This window comes from Triturus cristatus, chromosome 8, assembly GCF_964204655.1.
Source record: "Triturus cristatus chromosome 8, aTriCri1.1, whole genome shotgun sequence".
Classification (NCBI taxonomy): Eukaryota; Metazoa; Chordata; class Amphibia; order Caudata; family Salamandridae; genus Triturus; species Triturus cristatus.
Genome location: NC_140591.1, coordinates 865538267 through 865562860, shown reverse-complemented (window position 1 = coordinate 865562860; position 24594 = coordinate 865538267). Strand labels below are relative to the sequence as shown.

The 24594-nt window shown below is 47.2% G+C and overlaps 1 protein-coding gene across 6 annotated transcripts in view; it reads right to left on the bottom strand.

Annotated features, from left to right (window-relative positions):
- The window catches only part of LOC146805193 (putative protein ARB2BP), a 208836-nt gene that overhangs the window by 68673 nt on the left and 115569 nt on the right, over positions 1-24594 (bottom strand). The window contains exon 1 of one of the 6 annotated variants that reach the window (XM_085622388.1): positions 8542-8792. The exons of the other annotated variants lie outside the window; for them this stretch is intronic. The gene's annotated coding sequence lies outside the window, so the exon portion shown is untranslated. Of the gene's footprint in view, positions 1-8541; positions 8793-24594 lie in introns of those variants that run through there. 6 annotated transcript variants of the gene reach the window in all.

The following is a 24594-nucleotide window of genomic DNA, read 5'->3' as shown; positions in this document are numbered from 1 at the left end:
AAAGATGTAGATCCCGTAAAAATTGCTGTAAAGGAAGGAGTAAGTTACCCAAATATTCCACAGTATAAATTGACAACTGAGATAATTGCCGGAGTCACACCTATAATAGAGAAAATGATTAAGCAAGGTATTTTGAGAGAAATAATGAGTAGTCCATGTAATTCACCAATTATGGGTCTGAAATAGCCTAACAGAACTTTTAGAATAGTACAAGACCTGAGAAAAATAAACAAAATAGTTGTATCATGCTGTCCTATCGTACCAAATCCATCTGTAATTTTGTATCAGATCCCTCATGACGCTGAATGGTACACTGTAATTGATCTGTGTCATGCTTTCTTTTCCATTCCATTGCATCCTGACAGTCAGCAGATTTTTGCGTTCCGGTTTGGCGAACGTATTTTGGCATGGTGCCGAATTCCACAGGGGTATACAGAGAGCCCCTCAATATTTAACCAAATATTGAAAAAGTCCTTAGAAGATTTAAAAATGCCTGAAAGCTCAGTACTGGTTCAATATATTGACGACCTACTTGTGGCGTCAAGAACTCGAGAAGCTTGTGTAGTGGATACCATAGCATTACTGAATCATTTGGCAGATGGAGGACTTAAAGTATCCCCATCAAAATTGCAATTCTGTCAGAAGGAAGTACAATATTTAGGCCACAAAATTGAAAAAGGACTGAGAAAAGTAACTGCAGATAGGATCAAGATAATATAAGGAATGAGAGCCCCAATGACGCAAAGAGAAGTGAGAATGTATCTTGGAATGGTTGGATATTGTCGTCAGTGGAGAAGTAACTTTTCCCTGATTGCAAATCCTTTGGTCTGCTTGACAAGAAGTGATGTAAAAGATCCCATTGAATTAAATAAAGAAGAGTTGACGGCTTTTAAACAATTGAGAGACAGTTTGTGTGAAGCACCAGCACTTTGCATGCCCGACTATGAGAAAGAGTTTGAACTCTATTGCAGCGAAAGAAATGGATGTGCACTTTGTGTTAATACAGAAACATGGAAAATTGCGAAGACCAATCGCATATTTCTCAGCTATATTGCACCCTGTAGCATGGCCATGTTGTCTAAAGGCTGTGGCGGCTACTTGTAAGAGCTTGGAACAGAGTGAAGGAATTATGATGGGATATCCTGTGCGAGTGTTTGTACATCATGATGTGGCAATCCTTTTAACAAGGAGCCGTACTCAGTTCATGACGCATAGTCGTCTGACTAAATATGAGAAAGTCATCCTAGGTGCAACAAATGTGAGCCTTGTGAGATGTCTGAATGTAAATCCGTCAACGTTTTTGCAGATGCTGAGAATGTGGAAGTCAGAGACGATGTGGATCATGACTGTTTGGAAGTGCTTGATTTTTGTACCAAACCACGTCCTGATATAAAAGATGTACCATTGACAGAAAGTGACTACGTGATGTTTGTGGATGGATCATGCCTGAGAACAGATGAGGGAATTCTGAGTGCAGGGTATGCTATATGTACAGTAGCAACTGTGTTGGAAGCATCTTGCCTAAAAGGAGTAAAATCAGCCTAAGTTGCTGAACTTTTTGCGTTAACAAAAGCATGTAAATTGGGAAAGAATGTGAGAGTGACTGTGATAACCTATAGTCAATATGGCTTCGGTGTGGTGCATGACTTTGGGCAGATTTGGTCCCAAAGAGGGTTTTTGACATCGAGTGGAACTCCTATAAGGAATGCTGAAGTGGTTGGAAAATTGCTTGAGGCTATACAGCTGCCTAAACAGTTAGCTGTTGTGAAATGTGCAGCTCAGTCGAAGTCAAGCGATTACATTTCGGCTGGCAACCAGTTTGCCAACGACATGGCCCAATATTGTGCAAGTGATCAGAACTCTGTAAATAGGGTAAGAGAAAGAGAAATGAATTCATGTCCCTTATTGTTTACTAACACAGTGAATACATGGGAGGAGGTGAGACAGTTGCAGGAAGAAGCAGGAGAGGAGGAAATGAGACAGTGGGTAAAAGCAGGTTGTGCACCAAGGGAAACAGATCATGTGTGGGTTTATCGGGATGGAAGACCAGTCATGCCCGATAGCATGGTCTCTGCCATGGCGCGGATGTATCATGGACAAGTAGGGAGAGATGCCATGATCCGACTCTTTAAACAAATATGGTACAATGCAAAATTCAGACTTGTAGCTGAAAGCCTTTGCCAAAGATGCCTTATATGTCAGCAATTCAATCCTGGAAGAAAAACACTGGTAAGTCTGGGAACGATAGGACGAGAAGGAGGGCCTTTCACCAGAATGCAAATTGACTTCATTGAAATGCCTCCATGTAACAGGTTGAGGTATGTTTTAGTGATGGTTTGTTTGTTTTCTTGGTGGGTGGAAGCATACCCAACTAGACGAAGTGATGGAATCACCGTAGCTAAGCTACTATTAAGAGAGTTCATTCCTAGATTCAGTTTTCCAGTCACGATTGAGTCAGATAGAGGAAAGCATTCTCATAATGAAATTATGAAATTAATTTGTGAAGCATTGAATGTACAACAAAAACTACATTGTGCCTATCGCCCAGAGGCTTCTGGTGTGGTGGAACAAGTGAATGGCACCATTAAAAATAGACTGGGAAAAATGTGTTTAGCCACAGGATTGAAATGGCCTGATGTCTTACCTCTGGTACTCATGACTATTAGATCTATTCCAGATAGGAACACAGACTTGAGTCCCCACGAAATAGTGATGGGAAGAGCAATGAGGCATGTATTCATACCAGTCAACAAGCTGTTGCCTATATCTGATGACTTGGTGTTGGATTACTGCAAGGGGTTGGCTGATTCCGTTCATTCTGTGTTTCATCAGGTTGGATCGGATGCCACCACCCTTGAAAAGAAGCCAGCTCATGATCTAAGCCCAGGTGATTGGGTGAGAATAAAAGTGCATAGAAGACAAAACTGTTTGGTCCCACGTTGGGGAAAACCACGTCAGGTGATTCTGATCACAACGACAGCTGTAAAAAGTGCAGGAGTAAGGAACTGGATTCATGCTAGTCACACCTTGCGAATTCCAATTCCAGTGGATAACAAGGAAGGAGAATACTTTGAAGAATCAGATACAAGTTCTGAATCAGATACTGAAGAAATAAGAACAGTACAAAACCCTGAAAGGGGGGAGCCAGAACCAAGTCCAATTATTGCTCCAGAAAATCTTCCTTTAAGTAGAAAATTGCAGATTTCGGACACCAGCTCAGAATCAGACACTGAAACAGTACAAGCACACAAGAGTAGAAATACAAACAGTGAAGAGACTGTCCAAGAAATCCTTGGTAAAGAAGTTCCGAATGAAAATTTAAGAGAAATTCCACCTGAAATAACCAAATTAGATGGTAAGGTACCAGATACAGAGAGTGAGGGAAAGATTTTTGCGGAAGACCCCCGAGGAGTTGTAGGGAAATCACACATACAGATAGAAGAAGGGACAGTTAGTCAGCAGGAAGAGTGTGTGGAAGAACCACGAGGAGGGACAGAAGTAGGTAATAAAAAGGAAGTGGTGGAAAGAAAGACTACTGAAAGTAAAGGTCAAGTTGGAACTGAATCAGAGGACAGTGATGAAGAAATACCAGAAGGACGAGTCCTGAGGAAAAGAGCATGGAGAACTGAGAAAAATAAAAAAGAAAGTAAGTTGAAAAGGCCAGCAAGGGATGAAGTTTGGCCAAACAAGATAAAAAGATTAAGATACAGATTGACACGAGTAAATTCATCTAGAGCTGAACAGGTGAATGAGGTATCTAGTCAAGAGAAATCAAAAGACGTTGAACAAACAACAGCAGAAGCAAGTAAAAGAATAAGAAAACCTAACCAGAAGTATAAGTCACCGGAATGGTCATATGTGGCACTGCCTGAAGTGAAAGAAGAGGCTGATAGCCAAGGGGATCTAGAGGTGACTGTACCAAGAGTGGTTGAGGAAGACGAAGAATCTGAAATCCTGAGAGTTATCTTGTCCGACATCGGAGAAGAAATGGATGTTTCTGGAAATGCTGTACCAAGATTATGAAAGAAAAGTGAAAGACGATCAAATGCCAAACTGAAGAGACCAAAAGTGCTCTGAAGGAAGAAACAAAAATTTTCCGGAAAAGACAATCTGAAAATAACCAAGTAGGTGCTTAGAGCCTTGGGTTAGACAAAACTAGTTGTGAAGTAGAAGAGGCTAAGTCAAAAGACACTGATCATTTTACGAAATGGCAAACATAGAAAGTAGAAAATCGAAATGTATTTTCTTTAGAAGATGGTTCAAAATGTGGTGTTGTTGTACAGGATTACTAATGCTTCTGTGGAGTGCGTTGGCTTTAATGGTTTCATTTAGGGTTACATTAGAAACAATAGATGGACATAGTGAGAACAAGACTAACGTAGAAAAGATTCAAAGGGTTAACCTGACTGAAATAGATAGAAATTATTTACATAAAGATAGGTCTATAAATTATTTTTCTAACAATGTTTTTTCAAAATTATTATATGAATATGTGAAGACAGTGGATGTGAGGGACTGCTACGTTTGCATGCAGTTGCCTGCATCAGTGTCTGAGGGAGTGACATACTATCACCTCCCAGTAACATACGGAATAACATGTAGTGTATTAGCAAGTTTGTTTTAATATAGGGAGACTAGAATATTATTTTTCAGATGTAGATAACATATTTTCACAAGTACCTGTAGTCAACAAATTGAATAAAGTAAAACCTGCTAAGGTATTAGGTGAATTTTTCTTAGAAACCAAAGAATTAATATTAGAGTCAATATTTAGAAACAACCTAACTTGTAGTCTGAAAAGAGAGAAGACTTTTAGATATGGTAGAAGAAAGGAGATTGAAAATGCAAAAGAAGGTACCTGAGGGAATGGAAGAAAAGACAGTCTGGGATGTTGAAAGAGAAAAACATTTGAAAGGAGAAGCTAGTCCAACAATGGCTTTAGATTGGTCTCAGAAAGGGTAGTTGTGTATTAGAAGGAATCAAACTGCATATGACAACTATTTTGTAGGTAACAGTGATTGCCATGATACTTATAGAATCATGGGTGGATGGGGATTTAAAGGAGGAAATGAGCCGGTATTTCCTGGATTATATTTTATCTGCAGGAATAGAGCATATTATCGTTACCAGACCATTGGTATGGCGCATGTTATCTAGGCCTGGTTTTCCCAAAGATATTTCATGTGGGAAGAGGAAAGGATGGTGCACATGAGATAGGTGACAGCTAACACGTAGGAGAAGAGAATCTTGGTCAGAAATTGTAGGAGACATTTTCGGAGCATTAATACCAGCAGTTGGAATATCTCTGAATGCACATAAAATTATCAACAGTAGTGGATCGCTTGTCAACAAGCACTGCCGGAGGATTTTTATTGGTAAATACTGTAATGGTAGCCATGCGTGCAATGGTGATGCAAAATAGACTTGCCCTCGATATAATTTTTACAAAAGAGGGTGGAGTCTGTGGAATGCTGAAAGTTCAACATTTTTGTACTTCCATTTCAGACGAAAGTCAAGATTTGAAGACATACATTAAGAATATAACGGATTTGCATGAGGAGATTGTTACAGTGGAGGTTGAAGGTGTCTGGGAAAAGATTGGGAAAAAGTTTTCTACTATTAAGAACTTTTTGCTAAAATTAGGTAGTACCTTTATTAGTAAAATTCTATTTCCAGTAACGTGTGATTGTTTTAGTATTAATTCTGAGATGTCTATGTAGTAAAAGAAGAAAAATAAGAAATAACATAAAAAGAGAAATTGCAAAGAAAAGAAAAAGAAAGGAAAGAAACAGAATTTGAAGAAGTTGAGTTAGAAGAGTGGAAAGAGAATATGTATAGAAAAACAAAAGAAGAAGAGACAGGTGAAACAGTAATGTGATCCAACAAGATATGAAAAGAACTAAATTCATTTCTTTTCCTACCTTTTTCAAAAATAAAGGTAGTGTGGTGATGTTAAAAAATCACCAAAGGGGGGATTGATGGAGTAGGTAGAGCAAAATGTTGTATACCTCCTCTATTTGCATGTAAAGATTAACTGTATAATCTACTAATTATAATTTTCCTCATGGTTTGCTGTGTGAAAATAACACAACCCTTGCATACACAAATTACACGTGGGAACTGCTATTTGCATGGTGAAATAACTCGAATAATTAAAATACGTAATCATATTAACAGTAGTATATGTGGTAATTAGATATTGTATGATTTATGTTGCTTTTGTGATGTTGTCATCTTCGTGGAGGACCGTAAAGGTATATATATTGCTTTAAATGTTGCTATATGCTAGGAAAATACTAATACATAAAAGGGATTAGTGAGGGTTTAACATTAGAATCTTCATTTCTTTGTATTATTTATTCTTTTGTGTTTGTTTCGCTCAAGTTAGAAATTGAGGCCTACCTAAACATGGCGCTCGACATGGAGTTCAGAAGTGGCCACCGTCTCGTGAGCGCGAATTCTACTGCGCAGGATAGGATGGCTCTGTGAACCTCCACATAACCTATTCCACACTGTTCAAAGTCAAGGATCTTGGTGGACTGCCAAAACCCCGGACAGTAAAAACTGGTTTAAATGAACAATTGAATCATACAAGTTAAAAACCAACATTTTGAAACATGAAGGACTATGTCATCACCGGAAGTGAACCAGCAAAATCCATGTGAAACCCGACTAACTGAAATCGGACGTTCTGGATTAGCCAATCATAGACTTTCTCTGCCTAAAATTGTTTCATGTTATCCCGAAAATTATTATAAAAGAGTAGTAGAATAGGGAGGAGACACACATTCGGCGGTTACTATGACTGCACACCCTCTTTGAGCTCACAGGCGATGACTGATGCTGGCCCGACTTCTGGTCCTTTGGCGATTTTTGGGACTGTAACGTGCTGAGCAAAGGACTTTCGGACTTTGAGCTTTGGCCTGCTTTATTTGGACAATTTAACGGCTAAATTTGATTATGCAGAGCCAAAAGAAATAGAGAAAATCCAGATAGCCAGAATAGGTAAATATAATGATCTGTGATTTGAATTTAGTTGATCTAAACATTCTAAACTTTTGATGAAACAAATGCTAAGTATTCGATTGCAACTAAAATCTTGATAAACAAATATTAACTGAAATTATGAGTTTGTGGTTTGTAGTTAAAGAGAATAAAGGATTCGGAGTCTTAAATGTGTTTTTTAGCTGGTTCTAAATCACCATCAACCAATCCAAGTAATTGGTCTGTCGACCAAGTGGGCGGAGTGCCTTGATGTTTGAGATTAGGGATCTATAGGTGACGAATGTAAATGTACATTCTGTAAAATAACTTTTCTTCCCTTTAGGTTATAAGGTATTCCCCTACATGTCCAGCACGTATTATCATCCCTCCTGTGTGCAGACTCATGAGAGAGACGTACGAGTGTTGGTGTTATGGGCCCCACCAATGACTGCGTGTGTGAATGAGCTAGTGTGACGTCGGGTCTGCGACGCAGGGAGGATATTTGTAAATTTGCCCCTTTTCCCGGTCTCGCGCTGGATCACTGTCCTAGCTAGATATTCACTATGACTGACTTTGGCATGCACATCCGGGGTGCATAATATCGTATCAAGCCGCATGTGCAAATCATGTATGCCGGAGTAGTAAGAATAGTCCCGCTCCTCCAAATGATGCTCCCACCAGGTGTCTACTAATCCCCAATCATTCTGCCACCCTCGTCTAACCTTAGAGAGTCTATGGATCGGAGCATCCGGAGCAGGGGGTGGGACCTGTCCCTCTCTACATCCGCAATTGAATTAAAGTCTCCTCTCAACAATGTCGAACCAGTCAGATATGGCGCTATCCTCCCTGATAAATGTCCAAAAAAATTAGGCCTGATCCACATTCGGGGCATATATACTACCCAGCGTCACATCAGCACCATTGAGGCGGCCGGTCACCACCAAAATCCTCCCCTCCGGGTCAATCAATTGTTGGGTTGGCTGGAACGGAACTCCCGCTCTAACCCATATCAGCACTCCCCTAGCAAAAGCCGAATAAGTTGTGTAAAATAATTGCCTCCTCCATCTAGGTTTCAGTGCTAGCCCTTCAGATTTATTAATATGCGTCTCTTGTAGGAAGGCTATGTGTGTCCCCCATAGTATCAAATAAGCATGTACTTTGTGGCATCTGAGCATCATATGGAGCCCCCGTACATTCCAGGTAATACATTTGAAGTCAAGTAGCGAACCCATGCGGAAACCAATTCCTCTTAAAACATTGCCCCACACATTGAAACACACCGGTGGATCTACGTACCCCAACCAACCCCCAGAACCCTTCCCAACTACCCTCTCCCAGGACAGGCGCTACAACAGTAGTACCCATTCAAAGTGCCACTCAAACTGTTCCTGTAGTAAAAACCCAAGGAACCCACTCCCACAAATTTAGGGAGGGTGGACTCAGAGCTTCAGAGGGTCGACTTTCTATACCTCCAGCAGCCTGCGCTGTGTCCCCGAGAAAGCTAATCAGTCCTATACAGGGCGGCAATTTGGCAGGATTACCACAATACTAACTCACCGGGCCTTACTGACTCCTCTTACCACCATCATTCAGGCATCAGTCGAACCCAGAGGAAATGCCCGAGACTGGAACCAATGCCCTCCTCAACGCAGCAGCCCCCAAAGTCGAGTCCCGGTGCTATGCATCCACCATTTCGTCCAGCTGTCACATGTGGCAAAGGAACACTTCCTGTGTCCGATTCTTCAGTGCCCGACCCCGCCGATCCCTTCTCAGAGTCTGACACTCCTCCTGCCACCGAGCCGGTCTCCTGCAAAATGGCTGCAACAGCCTGTAAAGCAGCAGAGCATTCTTTCACCGTCTGTGTTCCAGTGGGTTTTGATGTCCCAGGCTTCCAATCAGGGTTGTCGTGGAAGTACGTCTTGCCATCCATTGCTATCTTTAGCTATGCCGGAAACATTAGGGAATATTGGAGGCCTTCGTCCCGGAGTGACTTTTTGACTTCCAGGAACGATGTTCATTTGCGATGTACTTCGAGTGTGTAGTCCGGAAACAGCGTCACTTTCCCATTCCCCACGTTGTATGGGCCTGCAGTTCGAGACTTGTGTAGCAGAAGATCCTGGTCTTTATAGTGAAGCAGTCTAGCCACCACGGGTCTGGGTGGTCTTCCAGCTGCTAGTGGCCGTGCTGGGACTCTATGCACGCGTTTCAGAGTATAGAATGATGATAAGCCTTCAGGCGCCACTTCCGCTCTCAGCCAGGCTTCCAGGTACTCCACCATACTGGTTCCTTCCACTCCTTCCGGCAATCCAACTACACAAATATTATTCCTTCTGTTCCACCCTTCAGCATCCTCTGCTCTCTGCTCTAGTACCTGCAATCTGCGCTGGACAGCGGTCATCTGGGCTTCCATTGTCGTTTGGGCAGGTTCCAAGGCTTCCAGAGTCACCTCCGTCTGTTTCACCCTGTCAACCAATTTAACGTGGTCAGCTCGGAGCAATCCCAATCCTTGCGCCACATGTGCAATGTCCAGTTGCAGCACCTCCCTGGTGTCAGTAATAGCTTTGAGTATCTGATCCACCGGTTTCTGCAACATCCCTTCTGGTTGCTGCGGGTGTTCTTACTGCTTGTCAGGCACTCCCGCATCGTCTTCTTGCTCGGGGGGCGCTCCCATCTGTTTCCCTATGGGTTTCCTCATTGCTACCTGCAGTGTGAGTTCCAGCTCCAAGTCTGGTCCCCCTCTACTGTCCGGTTATATGTACGTTCCACCAGCAAGAGCTTCCTGCTCCTATCCACATGGATACTGTCCTTGTCCCAACTGACTCCTCACGCCTCACAGGCAGGCGCCTCGCTGGACCACCTTCTTAATCACCCTCAGCTGGGGCCCGTGCTTTTCTCCATAGTCAACACTTTCCAGCCTCCGACACCAGACAACCACTCAACAGCGCCCCTCTGGGAATCCTCTCCTCTCGTGGGCACAAGGAGCGTGCGCCCTGGATCTGAGGAGACGATCCTAGTGTCCAGTCAGCTATGGCAGTCTGCTCCAGGGTTCCCACAAGGTGTGCTCGCCGCTATCCCCTCCTCTGCACTACTGTGCATGCACTGCTCCTCTTGTTCGGCCCTCGCCCCTCTTTTGGCATTTCATCAACATGGCCGCCCTTTTTGCACTCCAGAGCTCCCTCACTGCGTCTCCGGTCGCGCTATTCCTACGCCATATATCCGATGTCAGGCAGTTGGGTGTCCACTTTGAATATTTCACTCCTAGGCATCTCCCCCCAAGCCACAACATCTTTCTGCTCCCCTGAAGCTCTCCTCCGCTTTGCAGCTATCGGGGTGCACGCTGGGAGCCGGTCTCTTTCGACTCGGTCGCACTCAACCGTGCTGCCCAGTCCTCTTTGCCAGACTAGTATCCCCAGCCTCACCGGAGCTCAACGCAGCGAGGCCACTGCTCTCTAGGCCGTCCTGCCACTGCTCGTCTCTGCCCAGTGTTGTGCGGCTCATGAGCGGGGCCCCGCTCATCGCAGCATGTCCCGCAGTCCCCCAGTGCTGCACCAATACTCGCTGTTAGTCCTCAGCCACAGTTGAACTCAAGGTCTTTAATGGTTAATACTGGAACTTCTACTGCTAAAGCAGCCAAACATATTCTGTGCTAAAAAAAAATAAAAGCATCATCAACATGTCAAAGCCAATAGTCAAAGTCCTAATTCACATAACCCCAATAACACTATACACATTTCTGCACAACTGCTTATAGCATCACATACTTTATCCCTCCGTAAACAACACCGAGCACATGGGTGCACCACCGCCCAAAACACTGAACTTCGACATCCCACACCTTCTATTCTTGGCAAGACTATTCTACTCCGTGACAGCTCCCACTGAAAGACAGCACGATTACAGGCATATGTAGGGCCATCCTACATTAAAGCTAGGTTAATATAGCACACTAAAGTCAGTTAAAACGGTGGTAGTCGGAGATCATCATATGGTGCCAGACTACTAGAGTGGCTCTTTCATTACAGGCAGCCCCTATCCCTGCATATAAAAAAAATAATCCCTGGTGTCTAGGGTGCTTTCTGCCCCCTCCCCCCGGGGTGGGGGGGCAGATTCAGGGCTACTGCTCCCCAGGAGGGGCAGAAAGACTGGTTATGCCTTTTTTCAATGAGGGGAGCATTGGTGCCTAGTGAGTGGATCCCTGCTTGAGGATCGTCTTCCTGGGGCGATCCCCAACAGAGATCCATGAGGGAAGGGTACCATTGGAAAGAGGAGATTGCCCCTTTCCAACTATACCTCTTCCATGTGTTTTGGTGCTCGTAGGGTTGAGATACCCTCACAAGCACCAACACATTGAAACTGAAACTAAATTTCAGTTTCATTTTCAATGTATTGACAGCGCTCCATTACATTGGAATTAAAAAAAAAAAAAAAAAAAAAAAAAAAAAAAAAAAAACTTGGGAGGTTGGGACAGCTTCCCCACCTCCCAAGGCCTCGAAAATTAAAAAATAAATCACTCTGCTGTTTGCAGCAGAGGGATTTAGTGTGCCTGTGCACATGACGGAATGGTTCAGTCATGAGCACAGGAGCACTGGTGCTCATGACGCAACCATTCAGTCATGAGCACCAAAGGGGTTAAGCTTGACTGCCACACAGCCTACAATACTTAAACTAAGGAAGATAAAATACATACTGCTTATTATAAACACCAAAGTACTATTTTAACACAAGGACATGGCCTGGGAGCCGTTGGAGTGCGCTACTGCGCCAACGGGTTCCCAAGGCATAGCCGCCATTCAGGAACATCCTGCAGCTTTGCTACCTCACCATGCCTGCTTTGACTGGAGGGGCCCTCAATAGTAGCCTCACACCCCACCCCTTAGTGGCAGCACCATCCTTTGTGAGGTTAGGGGGCCGCAAACAACAGTTTTCAAAAACTCAACGTGCTGCCCATGTACAGCACCCAAGATGTCAGCATGCTATGGCCCGGCACTCCTCTCGGTAGCCACTTAGTGGTGAAGCTGCGGTCAGGGGTGGGCACTGGCATCCGCCTTCCCTGCAGCAATACTCATTGAGACACTGTTGCAGCTCCTCGTGGGGGTCCTAGACGGTAAGGTGATCCTGGGGCCCGAGTGTAGAGAACTGGGGATAGGCGAGGATGTCTAGCCCTCCCCTGAGAAAGGCCAGATGCGCCTGCAGTGTGAAGTCTATTGGGAGTCCTATGGGAGATATTAGGAGGAGCCAGCCCCATCGAATTTCCATGCCCAATGAGACAGGACCCAGAGCGGATTTTTTGCCCACCCCTTATCAAAACTGAGTGCCTGCAAGGAGCGGCAGCCCATTGAAGGACTAGAATATGAGAAGCCTGCACATGCGACTAGGGGCCCTATAACGATATGCGATATGCCCAACCAGTGAACTGTGCCATGCGGCCAGAGGCCCTTGGGGGTAAGGGAGGGGTGATAGTTAGCAGCGGCGGTAGCCTGGGATCCTATCGGGATAGCTGGGTGAAGAGCTCCTGCCTCCCAGTGTGATCCGGGTTAGGGTTTTACAGGCCTGATGCCAATTCCCCTTTTGGAGGCTGTGGGCTCTGCTAAGCACTGCTAATGTATTGGCCCCTAAAGCACATAGTGATGTGTACGCTGAATTCCTACTCCCTCCTTGCGCACTGTATCGATGCCTGTGGTTCCTTTTGAGCCCTACGAGTTCGGAGATGTAGCTCACCTTGGTGGTGGACTGAACACTTGATCACTGCTGAACCATTGGTGGTGAGACAGATATTTGACCACTGCTGGGACATTGGTGCGGTGTGGAGGTGCCTGCGGCAGGTACTAGCTTTCATGAGGGTCTAATTTCAATTTTTTTGGGAGCCATGGGCTGCAACACCAGAGGAAGGGGGCTGAGGGGAGCACTCATCCCGCTTCTGGCTCTCACACTGACATGGAGGGAGGCCCTTCAGACCACTTCTGCCACATTGAATTCCATTTTGATGGCTATTAAGGAAACTATGGAGGCTCTAGTTTTTTATTTTTATTTATTTATGGGTTTATACCGCGCTGGATTCGACTCCCGAAGGGGTATCTCCACGCCATTTGGTCGACCATAATACTGAAAAAAAGGACTAAGCAGAGTGTCATATTAATTAGTTTTGAAATAAGAAGGTTTTTAATTGTTTCCTAAAAGGGAGGTGATCATCACAAAGTCTTAAGGATAGTGGAAGGCTATTACATAGAGTTGGCCCAGCAACTGAGAGGGCTCTGGCTCCCTGTCTAGATTTTTTTACTCTAGGTACACATAGCAGAGCCTGTACACTGGACCTCAAAGGGCGCAAAGTTACATAAGGGGAGAATTTGTTGGACAGATATACAGGGCCTCTCCCATGCAGGCATTTGTGTATAACACAACAGATTTTAAACTTCACCCTTTGTCTGATGGATAGCCAGTGAAGCTTAATTAGCAGAGGTTTGGAGGGAGTGCGAGGGGGCTGATTTAGGACAAGGCGAGCAGCAGTATTCTGGACCACCTGGAGTCTAGAAATTACTCCTTCATTTGCCGCCAACAGTAGTCCATTGCAATAGTCCAATCGACTCAATACTAGAACCTGCACCAAAGTCTTTCTAGCAGAGTCTGGCAGCAAAGGGAATACTTTCCGCAACAAACCAATGATGTGGAAACAGGAGCCCACCACTTGGTTGCCATGATGTTTTAGGGATAGCTCCTGGTCCAATCGGACCCCAAGATTTTTCACTACCTGTTTGGGCTCAGGGACTGGGCCTAGATCTTGAGGCCACCAGTCAGGAGTCCACAGGAGTTTAGCCTCCCCGAACAGCATCACTTCCGTCTTTGCAACATTACATTGCAGGAAGTTAGATGCCATCCAGTGAGCCACTGCTTTCATCCCCCGGGCAAAGGAGTTTCTAACCTCAGCAGTGAGGCTTTTAAAAGGAAAGAGGAGTTGGGTGTCATCCGCATATGACACTGGGATAAAACCATAGGACCTCATGATGTCAGCTAGGGGGGCCACATAGATGTTAAAAAGGGTGGGGCTCAGACAAGAGCCCTGTGGCACCCCCTTAGAGATCCCTACCTCCTCTGACCGATATACACCCAAGGTGACCCTTTGGGTGCGGTCTGTTAAGAAACTCCTCAGCCAGGCTAAAGCCTCGTCTTCCAGGCCGATGTTAACTAGCCTGGTGGCCATGATGTTATGTGACACCGTGTCAAACGCCGCAGACAGATCCAACAGCACCAGGATAACAGAGTAACCTTTATCCTGGAACATGTGTAGATAGTCTGCGACTGACAACAAGGTGGACTCAGTACTATGTCTTGGCCTAAAGCCTGACTGGGAAGAGTCCAACCCACCTGCCATTTCGATGTAATTTGACAAATGCCGATTTACAAATTTCTCAATTATTTTACCCAAAAAGGGGAGAAGCGAAATAGGTCTTAAGTTAGACAGTTCCGTCCAGGGGATAGCAGAGTTTTTACTCAGTGGTCTTACCAGGGCCCTTTTCCAGTCTGAAGGAACCTCCCCTGTGCTAAGGGAGAGGTTAACTAAGTTCAGGAGTTCTGGTCCTAAGACATCTGCCAACATAGGCATGATACGTGCAGGGATGGAGTCTAAAGGGCTACCACTCTTAATTTGAGCAATCAATGAGATTACCTCCTCTAAGGAGATGGAGGGAAAGCTCTTAAGGCAATGAGTAACTTGCACTTGCCGTACAACATTCTGAGGGATGTTATTTTCTCCTGCAGCAGTTGCGTTTGAGACTATAATCCTATCATAGATCCCATCTATCTTCTTCATGAAGAATAGAGAGATCTCATCACAGAGGTCCTGGGATGCAACCTCCGCAGTCTCACAAGCTACTGGCTTGGTGAAAGTTTGTAATATGTTATACAATACTTTAGAGTCTTTCCCAGCCGCAGTTAGTTGTGCTGCAATATGATTTTTTCATGCCGCCCTAATGGCCTTATGGTATGTCTTTAGGGAAGTTCTATACTGTTCTTTATCTTCCAATGTCTGAGATTGTCTCCATAGCTTTTCCAGTTTCCTGGTTTTTTGTTTCAGGGATCTTAAATCCTTGGAAAACCAAACTTCTTGTTTATTTGCCGGGCGAGGCTTATATGTTTTCTGCGGGATGATAGTATTAATTACTACTCTGACCGTCTCCTCAAACCTATTAAGAGCAGTTACTATGTTATCTATAGGATTCTTAGACAGAGAGGCTTCATACTTCTCTCTAAAGGTTTCCGTGGTGAGTTTCTGCCAAGGTCTCCTTTTGCTTGCCAGGACCTTCTGAATTCGTGGCTTATACGTAGAGACAGTATAGAATTTTAAAATAAAGTGATCGGTCCATTCTACCTGAATAGGTGCCAAACATTTAATGAGGGGTGAGCTAGACAGAACTAAATCCAAAGTATGACCTGCCTCATGAGTAGGCCCATAATTAATCTTTTTAAGTCCCAGAGAGTCCAGATCCATTAGGAGAGTTCTTGCCTCCATACATTTCTCTGACTCACTATGGACATTAAAATCCCCCACCAGTAGGAAATCCTGATTTTCTTTCACATACGGTGCTAAGGCCTCTATAAGTGTGACAGAAACATTCCCACTTGGGCCTGGTGGACGATACACCAATGCTCCCTTCCTTTGTTCCCCAGGTGTAGAATTAATTAAAAAAATTAATAATTCCATCTGGGGTGTACATATTTCCTCGATGATGGTGATATCCAGTTCCTCCTTATGGACAATTGCCACCCCCCCACCTGTTTTGTTAGGGCGGTCCAGCCTAACTATTTTGTATCCCAACGGGATACCCATTGTAACGTCTGGAACTAAATGAGGCTTAAGCCATGTTTCTGTTAAAAAACAGAGGTCGGGTTCTTCCGTAGAAATGAGATCCCACACCTGGGTGGCATGCTTCGCTAAAGAGCGGATATTACAAAGCAGATTTTTGCTCCCCAGGGGGAACACAATCCGCTGTGTTATTCCTTGGGACAGTATCTTGTACTATAGGGTGCATGCCAACTGGATCGAGCATTAGGTTTTTTTTCTCCCCAGAAAGGTGGAATCGTGTATGACATACCTGACAGGTAAACGGTCCTTCTAGAGTGGCCCCCATAGTTTTATAACATCTAATCGGGAGGTGGTTACGCAACTCTAACAGAACCTGTGGGGTATATGTTCTCCGAATACTGGCCGGGGTCTCTAGGCTGCATGTGCGTATCTCCATAGCCCCCTGCCCCTGGCCCTGTTCGGTCGCGGACGGGCGCAGATGGGCTGGTCTTTGGCTCGTCTTAGGCGCAGGAGTGGGCGCCATACTGCGCGCCAACGCTGCGCGCTGGAGCCGACGAGGGGCTAAATAGCCCTGAGCTGAAGAAGGGCTCGAGCGCTAACCGCTCGTCTTCCTGTGTGGCCTGTCTCTGCCCCGCCCTCCGCACACCGTGATTGGTTAGCAGGCGGCAAGGCACAAATCAGGGCTCAGGAGACAGTAAGTGTAGTACAGCACCTAGCAACCTACGTGTTTGCGGGTATACAATTTACTTCACAGCGTGTCACTAAATTAATAACACCATTTAAAGAGCAACAATTTTAAAACTAAACAAACAGTTCACTATTACATATTAAAAGGTTTTTTTTTCTCAAAGCGGTCTTCCCTCCAAAAAAATGACCACAGCGTAGCCGCTTTAGTAGCAATAGTAATGGGCGCCAAGCGGAGTCAGGAGAAGCTGCCACTGTCTCCTTACCTAGTTAACAAAATTGACATGGTGGTGACTGATCTGAGCATCTTAAGAGACTACCATCATAAGCTGACACAGCACCTGACGACATTCAAGTGCACTCTCGCTGACATACAACTGAAAGTGGACGCCCTCACGTCCCAACGGGCGGAAGTGATGAGGAGGATATGCACCCTGGAATATAAAGGCAGAGGATGTGGAGGGCAGAGCACGTTGAAATAATATTCGCATAATGGCCCACAAGAGTGCATTGAGTGTCAGGAAATGGTTTTGCTCTTGGAGGAGTCGATAAAAAGGAGATTGCCGCTACTGTACTCTCTCCCTTTTTTGCTTTGGACAGAGCACACCGAGTGCGGCTCGGCCCTCCTCTCCAAGTGCCCTGCCAGGAATGGTGGTAGTGCACTTGTTTTCTTTTGTATCGCACAAGACATAGAGATCTCCTCGTTGACAGTCGGAGTGATGGTGTTCCAAGACTGCACAATGGCGGTCCAAAAACAGGGTTCTTCCTTCATGGTTACCAAAAGTGACTCAGAAAGCTGAGGGTCAAATATGCCGGGCTCTTCCTGCATAACTCGATGGTACTCGCAGACGGTACCAGGTTCTTCACGGACCTGAAAGAGGGATGGGCCTGGATAGAGACTCACCTAAGGGACAAAGATGTACCTGGACACTCCACACAGAGGGTGCGATGGCAGACCCGCTCTGGACTTGCCTAGCCTAACTGTTTCACGAAAAAAACTACTTTAAAGGATTTGTTGATTGCGATGGTGGCAGTGGCAGGTCTTTGAAGATCCATCAGACAGCATCCCAGGAGATGGAGGTGAGGACTCCGATGCCTCGGATTCGGACACTAACTCCGGCGCTACTGGGAACACTGCCTCGGATGGAAACTTGCCACGTATTGCACTTCATGAGGCTGATGACAAGGGGGGGGGGGGGGGGCGCGAAGGAGGCCTTGGAACTGTGGACACTGTGTAATTGGTAACCGTGTGGGCACGGCTGGGGGGCCTGTTTACTTATACTTTTGTCTTGAGATATGCCCTTATTATAGAGCCAGACTGGTGTGCTGGGGCCAGGGGGCTTCTCATCCTCGGAGGCAACCACCACTTCACAATAGCTAACTGTGTGATTCGCGCACAGACTCTTTGTTTTGGTTAGTATTTGGCTGGTGGGACTGTTGCCTGTTTATCCCAGCCTAAGTTCTTGGATGAGATGTTATTGGTTAAAGCACACTTGATGAATGCCCCAATTATTACCTGAGGGATTTCAACTGCATAGCTAACTTCTACTTGGAAAAAGCCCACCCACCTTTGTGCAATTCCCCAGTCCAGTGGACTGCGAAGAGCTCTACAGATTGGATCCAACATTGAGGGATGGTGGATACATGGCACGTGGGACAGACACCCTACTGAGCGTGATAAACAAGTTACTTACCTTCGGTAGCAATATATCTGTAAGAGACATATATTAGTTATGTATTCCTCACTTTAGAATTACCCCCAAGGGTCAGACTGGATCCAGAGAATTTTTCTTCAGCAGTACCCCTGCACGTCGGTAGGTGGCGTCAGTCGACTCTGCTTTTGTCGTTGGCATCGTGATCGCCGGAATGACATTGCGGTATCTACTAAGAGGCCGCCCCTGCACGCTGAGGTCAGTTCTTTACACGACATTCCAGAAGCACAGAGCCATGCAAGACACTGACCACTGGTGCACAAAACTAGGGCCCTGAAAGGGAGTCCCTTACCCTAGAGGTCAGTTCGTAGAACGGGGAAGATGGGAGGGGCGGTGGGGAATCCATAACTAATGTATGTCTCGTACAGACATATTGTTACCTAAGGTAAGTAACTTGCTCATCTGAAAGAGACATCAGTTATGGATTCCTCACCTTAGAATAGATACCCCAGCAATACCAACCCCAGAGGTGGGTCTGCAAACTAAGTTCACGCCAGAAAGTCCAGGAGAACCTAACAGCCAAAGAAGCCATCTCGCCAGACTTGGCTGTCCAGGCAGTAATGTTTGGTGACCGTGTGCAATGAAGCCCACATGGTTGCCTGGCAGATGTCATTAAGAGGGACTCCACGTCCCAAAGCAGTACTGGCTGCCGTCGCCCTGGTGGAATGGGTGCGCAGTCCTGCTAGAGGTTCCTTCTTTGCCAAGGAATAACAGATGTTGATGCAAAGAACCACCAATTGAGAGATAGTTCGCTTTTGCACGGCCGACCTTTCTTGGCGCCCACATAGCCAACAAAAAAACTGGTCATCCACCCGGAATTGCTTTGTGCGATCCAGATAGAAGGAAAGCGCACGTTTTGGATCCAAACAGTGGAGCCTCTCCTTCTCTGGTGGGCAAAGTGATGGTCGGTCATATGTGGAAGGAGGTAACCACTTAGGGAAGGAAAGAAGGCCTAGTGCGAAGGACAACTTTGTCTGGATGAACAGCCAGGAAAGGAGGTTAGGAAGAAAGCCTGAAGCTCACCTACCCTGCGAGCAGAGGTGATGGCAACCAAAAAGGCTGTTTTAAGAGTCAAAAGTGAGAGAGACGACAGTTATGCAGCAGCTCGAAAGGAGCACACATAAGGTCGGTCAGAACTAGACTCATGTCCCACTGGGGTATTACGAAAGGCATTGGAAAAAACAAGTGAGCAATGCCCTTAAGGAAGCGATTCACAATAGTGGACTTGAAATGAGAAGGCTTATCAGGAAGCCGAAGAAAGGCCGAAATGGCTGAAAGATTGCTTTTTAAAGTGCCCAGGGCAGAGCCCTTCTGGGCCAAAGAAAGAATGAAGAGGAGAACCTCCAAAAGGGGGGCAGAAAGGGAATCCACAGTCTTTGCTGTTCACCGTGCCACAAATTTGTTCCATCCACAGGCGTATACCATTTTGGTGGAGGGACGCCTGGCTGGCAAGATAACGTTACAGATGCCAGGAGGAAGATCGAAAGCTGTCAACTGTTGCCGCTCAATCCCCACGCAAGGCGGTGGAGTCTGGACAGGTTAGGGTGGAGGACCGTCCCCTGCTGCTACGACAGAAGATCCTGCTGAAGAGGCAGTCTGATCGGAGGATCGATGGCCATGTGCCGAAGCTCTGGATACCAGACTCTTTGTGCCCAGTCCAGGGCCACAAGAATGACTAAGGCCCGCTCGCGCTTGATCATCTTCAGCGCTCTGGGCAGAAGTGGTATAGGCAGACAGGCGTATAGAAGACCGCAACTCCACTCACGACGAAAAGCATCGACTAGCGAGTGCCACCTTGGAAATTCCAACGCACAGAACTGCTGACATTGCGCACTCTCTCTTCTGTGGCGAATAGATCTCACCAAGGCTCTCCTCACTGCTGAAAGAGATCTTGCACCACCTCAGAGTTAAGACGTTTGTGATCCATCATGCACCAGTGGCTGAGTTCGTACGCCCTGGCATTCAGAGAACCTGCCAGGAGTTGAACCACCAGGGAAATACCTTGGTGTTCCAGCTACTTCCAGAGACAAAGTGCCTCTTGACATAGGGTCCACGACCCCACCCTGCCCGGTTTGTTGCAGTACCACATGGCGGTGGTGTTGTCCATGAACACCTGCACTACTCTCCGTTTGACAGAAGGAAGGAATGCCTTCAGTGCAAGACAGATCGCCCGAAGCTCCAGAAGGTTGATGTGGAGCCATACTCCGCCGGAGTCCAGAGGCGCTCTGAGGGGCGATCCGTTTTTCAAAGACTCTCCACATCTACGGGGGAGGGGTGGAGGCTCTGCCGATAGCCAGAACAATAGGTTTGCCCAGGTTGTTATATTATTTCACTACCCTCTCCCATTGTAGACCTCAGAGGCAAGTTTGCTTAAGGATCTCATTTGAGGGAGGGGGGGGCAGGTAGGCTCCTCGTAACCCTTGTAAACCTTCAGCGCCCTCTGCAGGATGGTGGCCTGGTGGCTAGCATACTATCTGGTGGCCCAGCTGCAGTAGGTCAATAGGTGGGAGGACAGTAGGGCATGGGGCTGTACTCTCAAGGTGGGAGGCACTCCCCCACTACGATTGCGGACGCGCCTACTTCTGGAGTTTAGGTAAGTCTAGACACAGTCTTATACCCTCCAATTGGTTGCAAAACCCTGCTGGGTGAGATATTTGCAGAGAGCTGGGGTGTCCGACCTTTATTCCTCTGCAGTACCCCTTTGACGGCTGGCTCGTTTCCTCTGGGTGGATCCCACTCGTCTGCTAGGGGAGAGGGTAGCCCCGAGGCTGGATGTCCTAGATGATCTATACAAATCTGGAATGCTGAGATCCTTTGAGAATCTGCAGGTGGTTTATCACCCACTGGTAGGTAATTTTCTTTTCTATGGCACACTAAGGCAGAGCTGGCGATGTGGGCAGAAGAAGCGAACCACCTTACAGGGTTGCAGTGGTGGTGCGTCCATTGGGGCGGTGGGGCGATGCCCCACTAACCCAGCCAGCCAGCACAATGATGAGCACAGAATCAGACAAGTCAACTCAACTCAGTCAAAAGAGAAAGACTCGAGACTAGAGTCCGCGCGCTGTGCGCGCGCACGCTCGCAATCAGCACAAGCAGTTGGCATTATGCGTTCGCGGATTCAATCGCGGCGCTGAAGGGGGTGAGTGGGGGCGGGGCTGAGCCTGAGTGACAGCAGAGGTAGCTGCTGCAATACTAGTGCCGTGCGGGTAAGTGCGCATGCTCGATTTTGGGATATGACCATCCCGAACATGCGCACTACCCAAGTTATGATCGCATTGGCCAATAGGTAGCCACTCAAGCCGGGAAAGCGAGTGGGGGTGGGGGGGTAGTCGGAGCCGAGGGTTGCTTCATGCAGCAGCCCCCGGTCTCCTAATGGGCGAGCCGTCAGCCGTGCTCTAGCCAATCCAATCCTGGCGCTGCTAATGCAGTGTCTGGATTGGCAGAGACACCGCGCAGCCTAAGCCTGAGGGCAGGCATTTGCCGCATTGGGTGCCGCGCGTGGGTGGGGTGGCCCTGCCGCTGTGCCGCACTGTGATTGGCCGGCATAGATTTGTGACGTGACCTTGCTTGCGCAGGCTCCGTCACGGTCACCGCGTCGTTACTCAGTGCCACGAGGAGTCAACATGACTGACTGTGACCAGGAGACCTCGTGCGGTGCAGCCACAGGCCTACTACTTTCTGGCGATTCATTCGACGAAGTGTGAACTTAAGTCTGCAAAACTGTGTGCGGTAAGGGCCTCCAGTTGCCGCCGCGTTGCCAGGCTGCACTCCTATTTAAATAATAGAATACGTGGATCTTACCGTCCAATCTCCTTCCTTAACGTGGATTTTAAATTATATACCAGGAACCTAGCTGCCCGCCTTGGCCCCCAGATGCCACTCCTCATAGACCCAGATCAGACGGGCTTTATCCCTGAACGCCAAACGGCGGACAATACGAAACGGATTATGCATCTTATTGAAAAGGCTACTCGGGTCCCCGGGGAATTTATGATGTTGGCCATTGACGCTGAAAAAGCGTTTGACTGCGTCCACTGGTCATTCCTGGAACAGGTGTTGGAGAAGGCGGGTTTGGGTGCACGGTTCCGCACGCACATCCTCAATTGTTACAGGTCTCCCACCGCGGTCGTCAGAGTGAATGGTTTCACGTCCTCCAGATTCCGAATTGAGAGAGGCACGAGGCAGGGGTGTCCTCTGTCCCCCCTCCTTTTTGCCCTCTATATGGAGCCCTTGGCGCAGAGGCTGTGACAGAACCCAGAGGTTACGGGGATTAGGTTCGGGGGTTATGTCCACACGATAAGTTTATACGCGGATGATGTCCTGTTGTCGTTGTCTGACCCACTGTCTGCTCTTCCGACGTCCTGGGAGGAGCTGGATTGGTTTGCTCGAGCGGCCGGGTTTAAGGTGAATGCAGAGAAGTCCGTGGCTTTGGACTTATCGTTATCTAGCTCTACTCGAGCGAAGCTGCAGACCTGCCTTCCCATTGGCTGGTCGGTTACTGCAATCTCATACCTGGGGATTCAACTGGCCCCTTCGCTGCCCGCTGTGGTCAGCCTGAATTATACGCTACTGCGCGATAGAATTCGTCGTCAGCTTGAATGGTGGCGGCACTGCCCCCTTTCTTGGTTGGGTAGGATCGCAGCAGTAAAGATGACCGTCCTTCCGCAGATTCTGTATCTCTTTCGTACGATCCCTCTCCGTCCGCTGCCGGGATGGATCAAGGCGATGCAGTCGGAGTTGTCCCGCTTTGTCTGGAAGGGGCGGAGGCCGCGCATGCGGCGGGCGCTGACGATGCTGAGCCTGGAGGCGGGGGGCCTCGGAGTTCCGGATTTACGACTATTTCCAAGCTGCCCAATTGAGATATTTGGTAGAATGGAGTAAATGGGAATCGGAGAAACATTGGCTGTTTCAGGACCAGGCTATAGCAGCGCACCCTCTGCAGGAGATCCCCTTCTTACGCAAACCCCACAGGCCCCCAAATCTATATGCCTCTTATATCACGCGGGTCCCGCTTGAGGTTTGGGATGCCACCAATCGTCTACACGAATTGACCACCTTTCCGTCTCCGCTTACCCCGCTGATGGGCAATCCCGACTTCACCCCCGGCCTGGAAGAACCCGACTTTGCGGGATGGAAGGAGGCAGGTTGCCGGTCCCTTTGCCATGTTTACGGGAAGGAGGGAGGGGTACATTCATTTACGCAGCTGCGGGAGGACTTTGGGTTACAGGAGACGGAGAGACTGCGATACATGCAAGTCAGACACTGGGCGCTTCAGCCACAAGTTCGCTCTGGGGCGGAGCGGCGCCTCTCCTCCTATGAGCGGTGGCTCATCACACGCACGACAGATACACACCTCATTTCCGACCTTTATAAGCAATTGCAGATCATATATAAGCACTGCTATAACACTAGCAGGCATAGATGGGACCGAGAATTGGGGAGAACATTGAGTCATAAGGAGTGGGAGGATATATATTATAGGGCAAGACACTCTGCATACCATATGGGGCTCACGGAGACTCTCACTAAGATTGTGACGTACTGGTATTACACCCCGGAGCGCTTGCATCAGATGGATCGGGCGCGGGATGCACGGTGCTGGAGGGGTTGTGGGGTGGTGGGCAGTCTTACCCATGTCTTGTGGGAATTTACCCACCTCAGATCTTACTGGCAGCAAGTGTTAGATGAAATTGATAGGCATTTTGAGACTGAGATACCGCGTTTCCCAGCATATGTGCTCCTTGGCTTGCCCAACCCTTTGACTTACCCGCTGCGGTCCCGTAGGGATCGCCTGATGACTATTGCACTAGGGTCCGCTATCCAAAACATCCTCAGCCACTGGGGAACTCCCCAGGGGCCGGCTTTTACGGGGTGGTTGTATTGTTTATGGTATGTCTTAAGTATGGAAAAACTAGCACTGACCATGACGGGGGAGGGGGGAGAGATTTGGAGAGTTATGGCGGCCCTTCCTGTCGATCCTGGCCGCTGAATTTAGGGAAGACACCTGTCCTAGATATCAGAGAATGCTGCGCATTGCGGAAACCTCGGAAGAAGGAGGGCACTAGCAGCACAACGAGGGGTTAGGAATGACGCGGAGCACGGGGGGGGAAGGGGGGGGTTCCTTTTTTCTTTCCCCCTTTTTTTTGGGGGGGGGGATAAGTTATGTTATGTGTTATATATGCGAGAAGCGTGGTCTTAGCAAAGTATTGAGCAGCTCCGGTACATGCTACTCACGTGAGAAACGATGTGGACCGGCCCGGCAGGGGTTCGTACTTTGGCCTGTATGGGAGTTGTTACATGCATATACCTATATTGAAAATGCAATAAAAACATTTAAACCATAAATAATAGAATACTAATGGTTTTCGTTTGGGAGCCTCGTGCAGAAGTGTTCCTGATTACTTAATTTTCTCCTGA